The sequence below is a fragment of the Acinonyx jubatus genome, chromosome E4 (genome assembly GCF_027475565.1).
Source record: "Acinonyx jubatus isolate Ajub_Pintada_27869175 chromosome E4, VMU_Ajub_asm_v1.0, whole genome shotgun sequence".
NCBI lineage: Eukaryota > Metazoa > Chordata > Mammalia > Carnivora > Felidae > Acinonyx > Acinonyx jubatus.
In genome coordinates this window covers 48909109-48924859 of record NC_069395.1, presented here as the reverse complement: position 1 = coordinate 48924859, position 15751 = coordinate 48909109, and the positions used below count along the sequence as shown (strand labels likewise).

The following is a 15751-nucleotide window of genomic DNA, read 5'->3' as shown; positions in this document are numbered from 1 at the left end:
ATCAATACTTCAAATAATATTCCACTATGGGGGTAGACCCCATCGTATTTATCCCTTCACTAATTGATGGGTATTGAGGTGGCTGCTACTTCTTGGCTATTATGAATAATGCTGCTGGAACATGAGAGTACAAGTTTTTGTACAAGTTTCATTTATCTTGGGTATATACTTTCATTTATACTTGGGTATATACGGTCAAATTGCTGGGTCATATGGTAACTCTATATTTAACCTTTAGAGGAACTGCCAGACCATTTTCCAAAGTGAATAGTCACTCATCTTGCACTTGCCTTGAGGTGACTGGGAACAAAATCCCGCAACCTCATGAAGCCTCGATTTCCTCATCAGCAAAGTGAGGGCATTGTCTACCAGAGGAGATATTGTAAGTACAGTGCCGTCTACTGACTGACACTCATCAGGTGCTTAATAACCGGTAAGTACTCTGTTGCCCCTGGCAAATGGTTCCCTGCCTGTCCCTCCCTATTTTGGATTCAAACTGGAATGCCCATAACCATGGAAGTCTTGAGTGCAGCCTAATGAAGGTGTTAGGCGGAGAAAATCGAGTACAAAGTCACATTACCTTCGTAAATCATTCATCCCGCCTCTAACATAAAGAAAATAAAGAAATAAATAAAGGATCGACTCTCCACTCAAGTGTGTGTATGTTCTCTTTGCTTCTGTAAACTGGACTTTTGCCCAGAATGCACAACAAGTAAAGAAGAAATCAATAATCCAAGTTTTATATGCTAATGTAATTTGGTGAAAAATGTACTACAATGGGCTCGGTTAAAACAACATTCTCCTGATTGCCAAAATTTCTTACAGGCTGCATCTCCAGAAGGACCCACAAAAACAAGATTCAGCAAAACCGTTGTCCACGTGGGCCTAAGAAAAGCATTAGAAGTGTGAGTCCCAAGTCCCATCGTGCTGAAGGCCTGATTAGCATTTCTGTTTCCAGCAGAAAAGACTGACAGTCCATCAGTCCCAAATAACAATAAGATAGCTCTGCAAAAAGAAACTATTCAGTTCTTAGGGGAGTTGGTGTTTTTTCAGGGTAGAAAATATCCCTTGGGCAGATTCACTTCACTGCAGAAGCTGGTTTCAGAGTTACTCTGCAAAACCTGAGGGGGAGAAGGAAAAAAAAAAAAGCAAAGCAGAAAAAGTTGTGTGTGCAATATTTCACATTGTGAGGAATATTTTTGCTTTGGGGACAATAGGCAGGACATTTGGAGAGACCTCTCCTAGCATATGGGAAAATAGAAGGAATTGTATCATTAGCCGCAAAGATAGTTAATAGGACAGACTTGAAGATTCAATGCAAGGGGGGGCTGCCCCATTAATTGGTGGCTCCACGTGGGTGTGGAGGCCACACACAGGCTGAAGCCATTGTCCCAGGCTTGCTTCTGTGGCTTCCAGCTTCTGTGTCCCTCTGCAGTAATGCTAATTATGGGCTGAGAAACATTAATCTTTTCTTTTTCTGAAGACATTAATCAAACCTACCAAAGAAGTACAAAGAAAAAACCCTTTCAGCTGGGGATTGCAATGAAAGATTTAAGAGAAAAAACTATGTAGGATTTGCTTACTATTAACCATGTGAAGGTTAAGAGGAAACATGACAAGTCAGTAGAAGCTACCTGGGATGTTCTTTATGTGCCTTACACACACACACACACACACACACACACACACACACACACAACATGTTAATTGAGTATCTGAGCACTCAGTTGTCACTGAGTAAAAATATGTGTCAGGTAAATACAGTGGCAGTTCCCGCACGTGGTATTACTGTTTTGAGACTGAAGTCTATAGGGAGCAGGTGTGCCATAGAGCCCATCAGTTACTAAAGGACTAACTGATCTCATTAGGAGTCGATGCCTGAGAGGCTGAAACGCTACCTGTGTGGGTGGTGGGGGGTGGGGTGGAACACTTGATCTTAGGGCCAGAGAATAAGTACAGTGGCCTTATTGAATGAAATTGAGGCATGGTGGTGGGGGGAGGGGTAGGTTTTTCTCCCCTGAAATATTGCAGCTCTGAATCAAGAGAAAACTTCAGTCTCTAAATCTAAAATATTCTAGGGGCCCCTGGGTGGCTCAATCAGTTAAGCATCTGACTCTTGGTTTCGGCTCAGGTCATGACCTCACAGTTCCTGAGTTTGAACCCCACATCAGGCTCTGCACTGACGGCATGGAGCCTGTTTGGGATTTCTCTCTGCCCCTCCCCAGATTGCTCTCTCTCTCTCTCTCTCTCTCTCTCTCAAAAAGTAAATAAACATTTTTTTTTAATCTTAGTAAAATACATCTAAAATATTCTCTGTGCTCTCTGGTGCTTTGTTTAGGTTGTTCCTTCTGCCCTACCCCACGCTAGCCTACACATCCTATGGTCTTTGCACAAACACCACTTCCTGTAGCCTGAGTTTCCCAGCTCCTCAAAGCTGAGTTTTGTGACACCACCATGTACTTATCCAGCACCCTATAATCATGTCCTCATAGAAACTCTTTACTTCTTTATCTCCCCTGCTAGATTGTATGTTCCTAGAAGAAACAGAAGAGGCACATCTTATTCTTGGGGTACCTTCAGGGTCAACACAACATGTATTTAAGGGGCTTAATACCTGTACTAACTTCACTGAAGTCTCTAGCTGAGGGGGAAAAACAGAGCATCTGAACCCAGGAGTGGAATAAACCCTGAAATAGCCCACATACAAGGTAAACCAGGTCAAGTACTAGGGGTTGGAGGGGTTCTGGAGGGATGGTTATAGAGAAAAACATCTCAAGGACGAGATTTTTCCCCTTGCCAATTAATGTCTGTTGGAGCTTCCTTTTAAGAACCTGTGGCTCCTTAAAGAATGGATTCAAACTTAAGTGACCATCAACTTATTATAGACTACTATATACAGATGGTATATACAAACTTAATTGTAGCCACAAATGAAAAACCAGTAATAGATATGCAAAGAATAAGGAGAAAGGAATCTGAGTATATCACTAAAGAAAACCAGCAAACCATGAAAGAGAGCAAGAGAAGGTTCAGAGAAAAACTATAGAAACAACCACAAAACAAGTAAAAAAATGGCAATTAATACATATCTATCAACATTTACTTTTAATGTAAGTGGACTAAATGCTCCAATCAAAAGACACAGGGTGACAGAGTGGATAAAAAATCAAGACCCATCTATATGCTGCCTACAAGAGACTTATTTCAGACCTAAAGACACCAGCCAATTGAAAGTGAGGGGATGGAGAAACATTTATCACGCAAATGGATGTCAAAAGAGAGCTGGAGTAGCAATGCTTATATCAGACAAAATAGACTTTAAAACAAAGACTGTAACAAGAGACAAAGACATACACTATATAATAGTAAAGGGGACAATCCAACAAGAAGACCTAACAATTGTAAATATTTATGCACCCAACATGAGTCCAACCAAATACATAAAACAGTTAATAACAAACATAAAGGAACTAATCAATAGTAACACAATAATAGGGAATTTTAATATCCCACTTACATCAATGGACAGATTATCCAAACAAAATTAATAAGGAAAGAGTGGCTTTGTGCTTTTTTAAAATTTTTTTAATGTTTATTTATTTTTGAGACAGAGAGAGACAGAGCATGAGTGGGGGAGGGACAGAGCGAGAGGGAGACACAGAATCCGAAGCAGGCCCCAGGCTCCATGCTGTCAGCACAGAGTCCGATGCAGGGCTCGAACACACAGACCATGAGATCATGACCTGAGCCTAAGTCGGAAGCTCAACCAACTGAGCCACCTAGGCGCCCCAGGAAAGAGTGGCTTTGAATGGCACACTGGACCATAGACTTAACAGATACAGTCAGAACATTCCATCCTAAAACAGCAGAATACGCATTCTTTTCAAGTGCACATGAAACATTCTCTACAATAGATCACATTTTAGGCCACAAAGCAAGTGTCAACAAATTCAAAAAGATCAAAGTCACATCATACATCTTTTCTGACCATAATGATGTGAAACTACAAATCAACCACAAGAAAAAACACAGAAAGAGCACAAATTTGTGAAGGCTAAATAACATGCTACTAAACAATGACTGGGTCAACCAAGAAATCAAGGAAGAAATAAAAAATTACATAGAAACAAATGAAAATGAAAACACAATGGTCCAAAATCCTTGGGATGCAGCAAAAGTGATTCTAAGAGGGAAGTTTATAGCAATATAGGCTTACTTCAAAAGCAAGAAAAATCTCAAATAAACAACCTAACCCTACACCTAAAGGAGCCAGAAAAAGAACAACAACAACAACAAACCCAAACCAGCAGAAGGAAGGAAAGAATTAATAAAGATTAATGCAGAAATAAATTATATAGAAACTAAAAAAAATAATAGAACAGATCAATGAAATCAGGAGGTGGTTCTTTGAAAAAATCAACAAAATTGATAACCCTTTAGCCAGCCTCATCAAGAAAAAAAGAGAAGGAGTGCCTGGGTAGCTGAACCAGTAAGGTGTCTGACTTCAGCTCAGGTCATGATCTCATGCTTTGTGGGTTCAAGCCCCACATCAGGCTTTCTGCCATCAGCACAGAGCCTGCTTTGCTTTGGATCCTCTGTTTCCCTCTCTCTCTCTCTCTCTCAGTCCTTCCCCTGCTCACACACATGCTCTCCCACTCCCTCTCAAAAATAAATAAACATTGAAAAAGATTTTTTTAAAAGAAAAAAGAGAAAGGACTAAAGTAAATAAAGTCACAAATGAGAGAGGAGAAATAACAACAAACACCACAGAAATACAAACAACTGTCAGAGAATATTATGAAAAATTATATGCCAACAAATTAGACAAACTAGAAGAAATGGATAGATTCCCAGAAAATACAACCTACCAAAACTGAAGCAAGAAGAAATAGAAAATTTGAACAGACTGATTACTAGCAAGGAAAGTGAAAAACTCCCACCAAACAAAAGTCCAGGACCAGATGGCTTCACAGGGCCATCCTACCAAACGTTTCACAGGACAATCCTACCAAACGTTTAAAGGAGAGCTAATGCCTATTCTTCTCAAACTTTTCAAAAAAAAAAAAAAATAGAAGAGTAAGGAAAACTTCTAAACACATTCTTTGAGGCCAGTATTACCCTGATACCAAAACCAGATAAAGACGCCATGAGAAAAGAGAACTACAGGCCAGTATCTCTGATGAATATAGATGCAAAAACCCTCAACCAAATATTGGCAAACCAAATCCAACATTACATTAAAAAAAAACAATTCACCACAACCAAGTGAAGTTTATTCCTGGGATGCAAGGATGGTACGTTATTCACAAATCAATCCACATGATACATCACATCAATAAGAAAAAGGATAAAAACCATATGATCATTTCAGTAGATGCAGAAAAAGCATTTGACAAAGTACAACATCCATTCATGATAAAAACCCTCAGTAAAGTAGGTTTAGAGGGAACATACCTCAACATATGAAAAACCCACAGCAAACATGATCCTCAATGGGGAAAATTTGAGAGCTTTTCCCTTAAGGTCAGGAACAAGATGCCCACTCACCACTTTTATTCAACATAGCACTGGAAGTCCTAGCCACAGCAATCAGACAACAACAAAAAAATAAAAGGCATCCAAACTGGTAAGGAAGAAGTAAAACTCACTATTTGTAGATGACATGATACTCTGTGTATAAAACCCTAAAGACTCCACCAAAAAACTACTAACTGATGAAGTCAGTAAAATCACAGGATACAAAATCAATGTACAGAAATCATTTGTGTTTCTATATACTAATAATGAAGCAGCAGAAAGAGAAATTAAGAAAATAATCCCGCTTATAATTACACCAAAAATGATAAAATACCTAGGACTAAACTTAACCATAAAAGTGAAAGGCTTATACTCTGAAAACTATAGAACATTGATGAAAGAAACTGAAGAAGACACAAAGAAATGAGAAGCTATTCCATGCTCATGTATTAGAATAAATATTGTTAAAATGTCTATACTACTCAAAAGCAATCTTCACATTTAATGCAATCTCTATCAAAATACCAACAGCATTTTTCACAGAAATGGAACAAACAATCCTAAAATTTTTATAAAACCACAAAAGATCCTGAATAGCCAAAGCAATCTTAAAAAAGAAAAACAAAACTGGAGGTATCACAATTCCAGACTTCAAGTTATATTACAATGCTGTAGTAATCAAAACAGTATATACTGGCACAAAAATAGACACATAGATCAATAGAACAGAATAGAGAGCCCAGAAATAAACCTGCGACTATATGGTCAATTAATCTTTGGCAAGGAGGAAAGAATATGCAATGGGAAAAAGTCTCCTCAACAAATGGTGTTGGGAAAACTGGACAGCTACATGCAAACAAATGAAACTGGATCAGTCTCTTACATGATATAGAAAAATAAATTTGAAATAGATTAAAGACCTAAATGTGAGACCTGAAACCACAAAAATCCTAGAGGAGAGCACAGGCAGAAATGTCTCTGACATCAGTCATAGCAATATGCTTCTAGATATGTCTCCTGAGGCAAGGGAAATAAAGGTAAAATTAAACTATTGGGACTAAATCAAACTAAAAACCTCCATAGCAAAGGAAACAACAAGACTAAAGGCAACATACAGAATGGGAGAAGATATTTACAAATGACATATCCAATAAAGGGTTAGTGTCCAAAATATATAAAGAACTGATACAACTCTGAGAACTGCGTGATGTATGGAATTGTTGAATCACTAGATTATCTACCCGAAATTAATATAACACTGTATGTTAACTATACTTGAATTAAAATTAAAAAAAATAACTGATATAGTTCAACACCCACAAAACAAACAATCCAATTAAAAAATGGGCAGAAGACATGAACAGACATTTTTCCAAAGAAGACAGTACAGATGGCCAACAGACACATGAAAAGATGCTCCACATCACTCATCATCAGGGAAATGCAAATCAAAACCACAATGGGTTATCAGATTACACCTGTCAGAATGGCTAAAATCAACAACACAAAAAATAAATGTCGTAAGGATGTGGAGATAAAGGAAACTTCATGCACTGTTGGTGGGAATGCCAACTGGTACAGCCACTGTGGAACACAGTATGGAGTTTTTTCAAAAAGTTAAAAATAGAACTATCCTATAATCCAGTAATCATAGCACTGGATATTTACCCAAAAAATAGAAAACCACTAATTCAAAGGGATACAGGCACCCCTAGTTTATAGCAGCATTATTTTCAATAGCCACATAAAGAAGCAGCCCAAATGTCAATCAATAGATGAATAGATAGAGATGATGTGGTACATGTACACACACACACACACACACACACACACACACACACACACACACTGGAATATTACTCAGCCATAAAAATAATGAAATTTTGCCATTTTTTTCATTGACATGGATAGAGCTAGATAGTATAATGCTAAGTGAAATAAACCAATCAGAGAAAGACAAGTACCATATGATTTCACCCGTATGTGGAATTTAAGAAACAACAAACAAGCAAAGGGGAAAAAATGAGAGAGAGAAAGAGAGAGCGAGGCAAACCAAGAAACAGACTCTTGAGAACAAAGTGATGGTTACCAAAGGGGAGGTGGGGGGGTGGGTGAGATAGGTAACGGGGATGAAGGGGTACATTCACCATAATGAGCACTGGATGTTGTATGGAAGTGTAGAATCACTATATCGTACAGCTGAAACTAATATAATGCCGTATGTTAACTATACTGGAATTAAAATTAAAACTTAATAAAAAAAAGAAAAAAGAATCTGTGTCTCCTTCTTACTCTACCTTAGAGCAAAACAGCCTCATGGCTGTTACCTTTAAAAAGTAAAAGCCCTTTTCAACTGTGAAGTGTTGTTATTAAATAGGAGCTTAGATCCTGAATACAGATTAAAAGAACAGAGGCAACTCAGTGCCTCAGTTTATTTTGTTGAAGTATTGTTGACATGTAATGTTACATTAGCTTCAGTGTGGTTCAGTTTTATCTTGCAAAATAGTGATGTTAGTAATAGTTTCATTGCAGAGTTCTTATAATGATTATATTAAGTAATGCAAGACATATTTGCCACTCCCTGCAGTGATATTTGTTGGTGATGGATGTGTGTGTACGAGGATGTGTTTCAGCAACACTTAAAGGTATGAAGTCCTAAATGCTTACTAAATTTGCTTCCGTTATGTCAAGCACTATAAACAAGCTATATTTCCCACCCTGGGGGAGGTCATAGTGTACGGACTTCAACTGACCCAGGACCAGCTGCAGCAGAGAGGCTGAACACTTGCCTGAGGCTCCCAGGTGACAGAAGTGGGACACAAATACGGGTCTAGTCATTCCCAGACACTGCTCTTTCCAATGGCTTATATTTCAGGTGAAGGGGAAAGGGCATTTCTTCAGCTTCCATGCCCCCTCTGTAGAAGGTAAGTAAAAGAAAAAAATAGTACTACATCAGATAGTATCTGAGACCACTCAGGCTGCTCTGAGCAAATAGCATAGACTGGCTGGCTATCAGTAAGACATTTATCTCTCATGCTTCTGGAGACTGAAAAGTCCGAGATCAAGGCACCAGCAGACTGAGCATCTAACAAAGACCCACTTTCCGGTTCATAGACCCATCTTTTCCCTGTGTCCTCATGTGGTAGAAGGAAAGAGGGATCTCTCTGGGATCTCTTTTGTAAGGGCACTAATGCCATTCGTGACGGCTTTACCCTCATGACCCAAACACCTTTCAAAGACCTCATTTCCTAATACCAGCTTGGGAGTTAGGATTTCAACATATGAATATTGAGAGGACCAAATATTCAGTCCATAGCAGATGGCAGACAGGGTGTTTCCTACTAAGCATGTAATGAGGTTTATTACAAAAAAGGCAAAAAATAAGTTCGAGTTTTATTTAACAGTGTTGCCTCATGGGTCACTCAGAGCTTAAAAACCTGGACCAGTAAAGACCAAGGAGCTATATTTCAGCAGTAGAAGGAAATGCAGACAGCCTTCCATTTTCACCCCTGCATTTCAATGATTCCTCTCTCAAAAAAAAAAAAAAAGAATTGCCTGTTGCAAAAACTCTTCCATACGCTGACGGGGAAAAATTTATGTGTAAAAGGAACAAAATCATTTATTAACATTCTACCTCCCACTTTAACCTGCCACCCACCCAAAGGACTAGATCCTGATAGCCAGAAAGCTCTCTGTTTAATGGGTAGAGTAGGGGTGTTCAGATATGGGTTAGGGGAAATAGATTACTCTGCATAGGAAAGAAAGAGCCACTCCCACGGCAAGCAGCTGCACAGTATACACAGCTTGCAGGAGCCAGGCTGGGCAAAACTGACCTTGTCCTTTGGATATTGTGAATCAGTGCTCTGATCACTGAGTGCTACTTTTAATCCCAGAGGTGCGGACAAAATGGCGGGCAGTCATTGTTTTTGTGCCTCCTTCCAATGATGCGAGCCTCTGGCCTACAGCAGAAGTGACCTCCAGGGGATTTAAAGGACAGGCACCCTTCTCTCTCTCCTTTTATTTTTCTCTTTTTCCAATTTTTTGGAGCCAGACGTCAAAGACTAAGATATTCAAAAGCAACTGTGTATATGGGGGAAATCAGAAAGTCACTGCACGTGCACAGGGAAAGATACAGGCTCAAAAAACACCTGAGAATATCCTAAGTTCACAGCTCAGGCTGGTCCTCAGCAGAGGCAGCTGACAACAATCAAACAAAAATTTAGCAAAAACCAAAACAGTAAACCCTAGGGAGGGGAGGAATCTGATTTTTAGAGTTAACGCATTAGATTCCAAACAACAAAACAACAACAAAAAAGGAAGAACTATGAAGAGGGACCTTGAGGGGGCACCTGGGTGGCTCAGTGTAGGTTAAGTCTCTGACTCTTAATTTCAGCTCAGGGCATGATCTCTTGGGTTCATGAGTTTGTAAGTTAGAGCCCCTCTTCACTGCCAGTTTGGAGCCTGCTTGGGATTCTCTGTCTCTCCCTCTGTCTCTCTGCCCCTCCCTCATGTGTGCTCTCTCTAAATAAACAAACAAACTTAAAAAAAAAAAGGAGGGACCTTGAGGAAAGTTCCCAGCCTAACCCCCTCCAATACATACACATTGGGCATCTACTTTGTATTTGGCATTGACGAGCTGGGTACACACATGGTCCTCACTGCAAGTCACAATGTGCCATGAGCCACAAACTCGGCGTCATTGTTGTGTTTCATTTTTTTTTACCTGTGGAAACAGGCTGAGGAGGTGAAGTGATTTCCTGAAGGTGAAACTGTGGCCTATACAGGCCATGGTGGAAATTAGTTTAGACAAAGTTCATGCTTCTAGGGTAACAGAAGGCTGAGCACAGAGCTTAGCAGGAGTGGGAAAGGAGACCCGGACACTGGAGGAGGAACAGGGAGGGAATGGGAGAAGCTCCTGAGAACTCTGTGAAGTTAGGATCACCCGGCATCTGGGAACTTCTAAAGGCAGCAACGTGAGCTGGGAAAGCAGAGGAAGAGAGGAGCCTTCTGGAGAAAGAACAGTGCAGGAAGGAAGGCCAGGCCTCCATCAGGATTTTACCAAAGACCAAATATGGGTGAGAGCGAGCCTGACTACAATCACAGGCTGCTGCCTTCGGTCCTCACTGTGTTGTATGCCTGCTGCTCCCCCTTAGGTGGGTCACTGAATCTCCTCGAGTTTTGCCATTTTCTCACCTGCAAAACGGGCACTATTTGCTTCACAGCAATGATGAATGAATCTCATTGAAGGCGGCTTGAAAACTGCCCGGATCTCAGAAACATGGCCTGCAGTGAAGCATTCCCAGTGGTTCCTCAACCACCATCTCCACTCCGACGCCTCTTCTGGGGACACGGTCTACATCTCGAGCTTTATTTGTTCCGAGTCCAATTATTTCATAATCGTACCTAACCAGAAACTAATGTAACATGGTATTATAAGTTACACTTGAATTAAAAAAAAAAAAAAAAAAGAATTGTACTTGACCACATTTATTTCCTTTCCTAGATAAGAGAGATGCTGGGTAGAGAGGAGAGCTCTCACCTACACTGAAGATAATCCTTGTTCTAGTCCCAGGTGTGCGAAGTCATTGTCTCCTTTTGACTGAGTTTCCTTATCCTTAAATGAGAGGGTTGGGACCAAAGATCTCTAAGGTTCCAAAGGTGTGTGGTCGCTTGCAAGACTCCTCCTGAGGCTATCCTACCAGCCCAGTGTTCTAGCACTTTCTATTGCCCAATTAGCAGCATTTATCCAACTTTTTTTGTCAGGTATGTGCTTCTATTCCAGGCATTCTGAGCCAATTCTGCAAATCAGACTTCTTGGAAGACTCAAATGTTTTAACATTCTTCAAACACATGACATCAAACGTGCCATTTTCCCTTCATCCACCAACTTTGTACTTCCATCCAAAAAAAAAAAAAGAAAAAAGAAAAAAGAAAAAAGAAAAAGAAAAAGAAAGAAAAGAGGTACTGAGTCCATCTGGCATGATTTGCTTTGAATAAAAGCCCATCTGCTTATTATTTCTAATTTCATTGTCCTCTAGAATGTTTACAGAAGTTTCTTTCAATATTTATTGCACTGTGTTTCTAATTACTGATCCGGACCATCCAGGCAGACTTGGTGGGGTGCCGTGCTAGGATGTAGGTGTCTGTCTCAGTTTCATCTCCACAGTGCTTTACTCTGGGGGCACCGTGTGGCCCTTGGCCGTCATCATGCCGCCTGGGTGTAATGCTGCAGAGGCAGATTCTGACAATCAGCCCCTTTATCGCTAGTCTCCCCGGGGACTTCCAAAGCCTCCTCTGATGAATTTTTGCCTGCTTCGACACCATTATTGTCACAGGAAGGATGGAGATAATTACCTGGTTTATTATCCTGAGGCTGGCTTCATCTGGGGGCCCCATGATCACTGGAAGCAGAAGGCTCATCTCTGTCTTCACAAGTCCTGAATAGATGGGCAAAAGATTCACATTTCCCAAATTATGGTGTCTCTCAAAGACAAGGGATGATCTCCGCAATGAAAACACTTCCAACTCGATCCTTTTAAAAATCCCCCCTAAAAACCCAAAATGCTGTTTTAAGTTAAGCTCTTTTTCTCCCCAAATGAGTTCCCATTTCTGATTTCCCCCGTTCTGTTTCAATGCTTTATTCTTCTCATCTCACGGTACTATCACCCCCACGACCAAGCAAATCCTGTTCCTCTCTTTGTAGCATCTTAATGCCGTCTCTGTCTCTTCCACTGTGTCTTCCAGTGTCTGCCCATATCACATTGTCCCCATTCCTGCAGAGCCTCCTTCCTGTCTCCTAGTGTCTCCCCAACCCCACCCGCCGAGCACCTGAGTCCGGAATAACCGACATAAAATATGAATTGATTTCATCAGTCTCCAACTCAGCAATACTGTGTGAGCGCCCTTTGCCTTCAGGATGTCGTGCCCACACCTGCTGACCGGCAGGGTCTCCGCTGTTGGGCCTCCCACTGCCAGCTGGGCTTCCCACTGAACCCTCCTTCCGGCCACACAGGGGAGCTTGGGCTCTGCAGTCTCACCTCCCACCCACACACCGACTTCCCGGGCATGTGGAAAAGCTGAGAAAGAAAGACGGTATTTGAGGTGATTCTCAGTAAAGACATCTAGGAGTTAAAAGCAAATTCGACCTTATTTTTATATGTGCATATCATGATCCTCCTTATTCTAACACTCCCCCCAGATCCTGGGAAAATATTTCCACCGTATTGTCCACTAAATAGGCCATGGTTCTCCCTCAGCCCTCAGGAATTCAGAGGAAATTCTATCCAAAAAAAAAAAAAAAGGAAAGGAAAGAAAAGAGAAGACATGATACAGGAAAGGCATCGAGTATGGGTTAAAAAGATGGGATCTGGAATCAAGTAGAACTGGATTCAAACCCCAGCTCAGAGACCTACCAATGCTTGGCATTGGTTGAGCGCATCAGGTAACCTCCCTGACTGAGGCTGCCTCCTTATCTGCAAACAGGGTTAATAATCACCTTGCAGGGTGTGAGAGCTAAAGTCAATGCACTAGAATTTCAGCATGGATCTTGGCCCCTAGCCTCCCCCTCTGGGTTACATCGCTCCACTGCCATCTCCAGCCTCGGTGGGTTCACTCCAAGTCTCCTCACATGGAGGGCTCACTCCACCAGCCCCTCACAGTCCTAACTAGGGCGAGAGGGCACAGCCAGAGTCCGGGACCCCGTCCGTGCTCTCGGCTCTTTCTTCACAGATCACAGCTCTGCATGTGCTCCTGCCGAGACTTCCCTGCATCTCCTCGAAAGGCAATGCCCCTTGTCATTCCTAGTGACCGGTTGTCAACCGGGGCTCCTAGAGAGTGAGCAGCACGGACTGTGGACTGTGACGGCAACCAACAGGCAGGAAGGAAGGGTCCAGGCAGGTTAACCTGAACCTGAGCTCCCAAGTCATGCCGCCTGGGGTCACCCCTGCCTTCACTATTTCCCAGCCGGGTGATCGTGAGCATATCGTTTCAACATTGTGTTTCTGCATCGGTACAACGAAGACAATAGGGGTACATGCTTCGTGGGGTTGTTGTGAAGATTAGATTCCTTCATACACACGAAGCACTTAGAATATGGCCAGGCAGGTAGTGGGTGCTCAGTGAGTGTTAGCTGTGAGAATTAATGAACAAAGGCCTCCATCATCACGGTCTCGGGAACCTTGCCATCAGGCTGATTGAGATGGTTCTCTGTTTGCCCAGGGGTTTCTTCAAAACTCCCTATTTGTCATCAAAACCACCATGTGCACACGTGTGATACACACACTCACACACACACACACACACACACACACACACACAGCCCTCAGCAGTCCCCCAACACAAGAGACAACTAACTCCCTAGAGGCTTTGATAACAAGCACAGCTCACCAGCTCCTCCTGATGAAGCTATGTCGGTCTTCAGAAGCATCCTAGATCTGCTCTGCTCCAGGACCTGCCTCAAATTCCTCCAGGTGGGCAGGAAAGAGGTCAGAGGTCCAATGGAATCTTCTGGCTTAATCCTTTGTTGAGAGATCATAAACATTGGTGACTTGGGGCCCAAAATGTCTAAATTGTCCGTACCACCTCGAATTGCCAGATGTTTCTCAACTTCACACTTGTCTTTGGACTCTCCCACTCAGAAAGTTTACAAATTTGAATTCAACCTTTCAGAAAACATTCACCAACCATCAGTGTTATGGCAGGTGCTTGGCTGGAGACTGGATGTAGAGATGAATCAGAGACAGACTTTAGCTGCCAGGTCACAGTCAAGAGGGGAAGGCAGGCAGCTGGACAGATCACTCCCACGCAGTGTATGAAGTGCTGCATCAGAGCAATGCACAGGGAGCTTTCAGAGAACAGAGAGGCATCCAAGCCAGGCATGGAGATCAGGAAAGGCTTCCAGGAGGCGGTGACCCCAGAGAGGGGTCTTAAAGGATGAGTAGTCATTAACAAAAGAATGGCGCTCTTAAAAAGAACACAGGCATAAAAAATATAGAGGGTGATTTTGTAACTCTAGTCATTTTGCAGCACTGGAGGGCACAGGGTCTTCTCAGAGACTGAGAAGATGGGCAGGTAGCAGATCATGAAAGGGCTACAGTCATTTAGATGTTACTCTGGGATGAAAGAGGAAACATTGAACAGTTCTTGCAGGGGAGTAACACAGTAAAAGTTGGCTTTGGATAAAAGCGAGAGAGTTTTGTGGAGGGGGAAAACAGGGGAGAATGTTTAGAAGCAGAAATCATTTAGTGATTATTTGTAATAATCCGAGTGAGAGCTGGTAAGAACCTGAACTAAGGACCTATTGGCAGGATCGAAAAAGTGAAGCTATTTCAGAACTATTTAGGAGGTAAGGTCATCAGGATATGGCACTGGTTAGGAAGAGAAAGGAGGAAGCAGAGATGAAAGAGTCCCAGATTTCTGTCATCAATGAAAAGTGAAGCTTTGATTTATGAGTTAGAAATTCTAAGAGTATTTAGATTTATATGATACTTTCTCTGGGCAATATTACAGATATTCTCGATTTTTGGACAATGCTAAATAGAAGATTCATTCATCATACCAAATGGGTAACAAATACTTCCTTTCTAGACCCTGAAGCCTCAGATGGACAAGTTTTTTCAGGCAGCAATAGAGCTTGTATTCAACTGAAACATCTACTACTGGAGTCCAGTCTGCTGGAAATGACAACCTATACAAAGACCAGATGGAAGGGGGTGGGGGGGATACATATGGAAGCAAAGGCTCTCATACAGGTACAAGACAAATGCCTGATGTCCTGATGGTGGGAATGTGATCAGAACACTAGAGAAAGTGAGAAAGCGACCCGCTACAACTTGGGGGCGCTTCAGCTAACAAGCACTAAAACCAGAGTGATGAAGGACTATGCCTTGAGATGGGCCCTATTTGAAACTCTTCATTAAAATTTTCAACCACAAAATAGTCCGACATCAGTTCATTTCCCATCTTAGTCTTTCTGGATTGTTCAAGTTTCTTTCGTCAGGCTCTCCTAACTAGAACCAGAAAGGTCCACATGAGAAAATGGAAGATGGGGGGTTGGAAATGAGCTTTGGAGGGAAGGCAAATGTCAGGATTCGGGATGTGGTCTGCATTTGTGAGCAACAGGGAGCCATTGAAGGCTTTAGAGCAGAGCCATGATGAGATGAAAGCAAATTTTTAAGAATAGACTGGCATAACTGTACAAAATGAACTGACTTGAAATCCACTCAAATACTGAATT

General features: G+C 41.7%; 1 long non-coding RNA gene across 1 annotated transcript in view; it reads right to left on the bottom strand.

The window, feature by feature from the left end:
- Positions 1 to 7938: 7938 nt before the first annotated feature.
- LOC128313090 (uncharacterized) overlaps positions 7939 to 15751 on the bottom strand; it is a 43599-nt gene continuing 35786 nt past the window's right edge. The window contains exons 4-7 of the long non-coding RNA XR_008293303.1: positions 13903 to 14033; positions 11872 to 12000; positions 10711 to 10931; positions 7939 to 8432 (exon numbers count right to left, since the gene is read on the bottom strand). This is a non-coding gene — a long non-coding RNA (uncharacterized LOC128313090). The remainder of the gene's footprint in view (positions 8433 to 10710; positions 10932 to 11871; positions 12001 to 13902; positions 14034 to 15751) is intronic.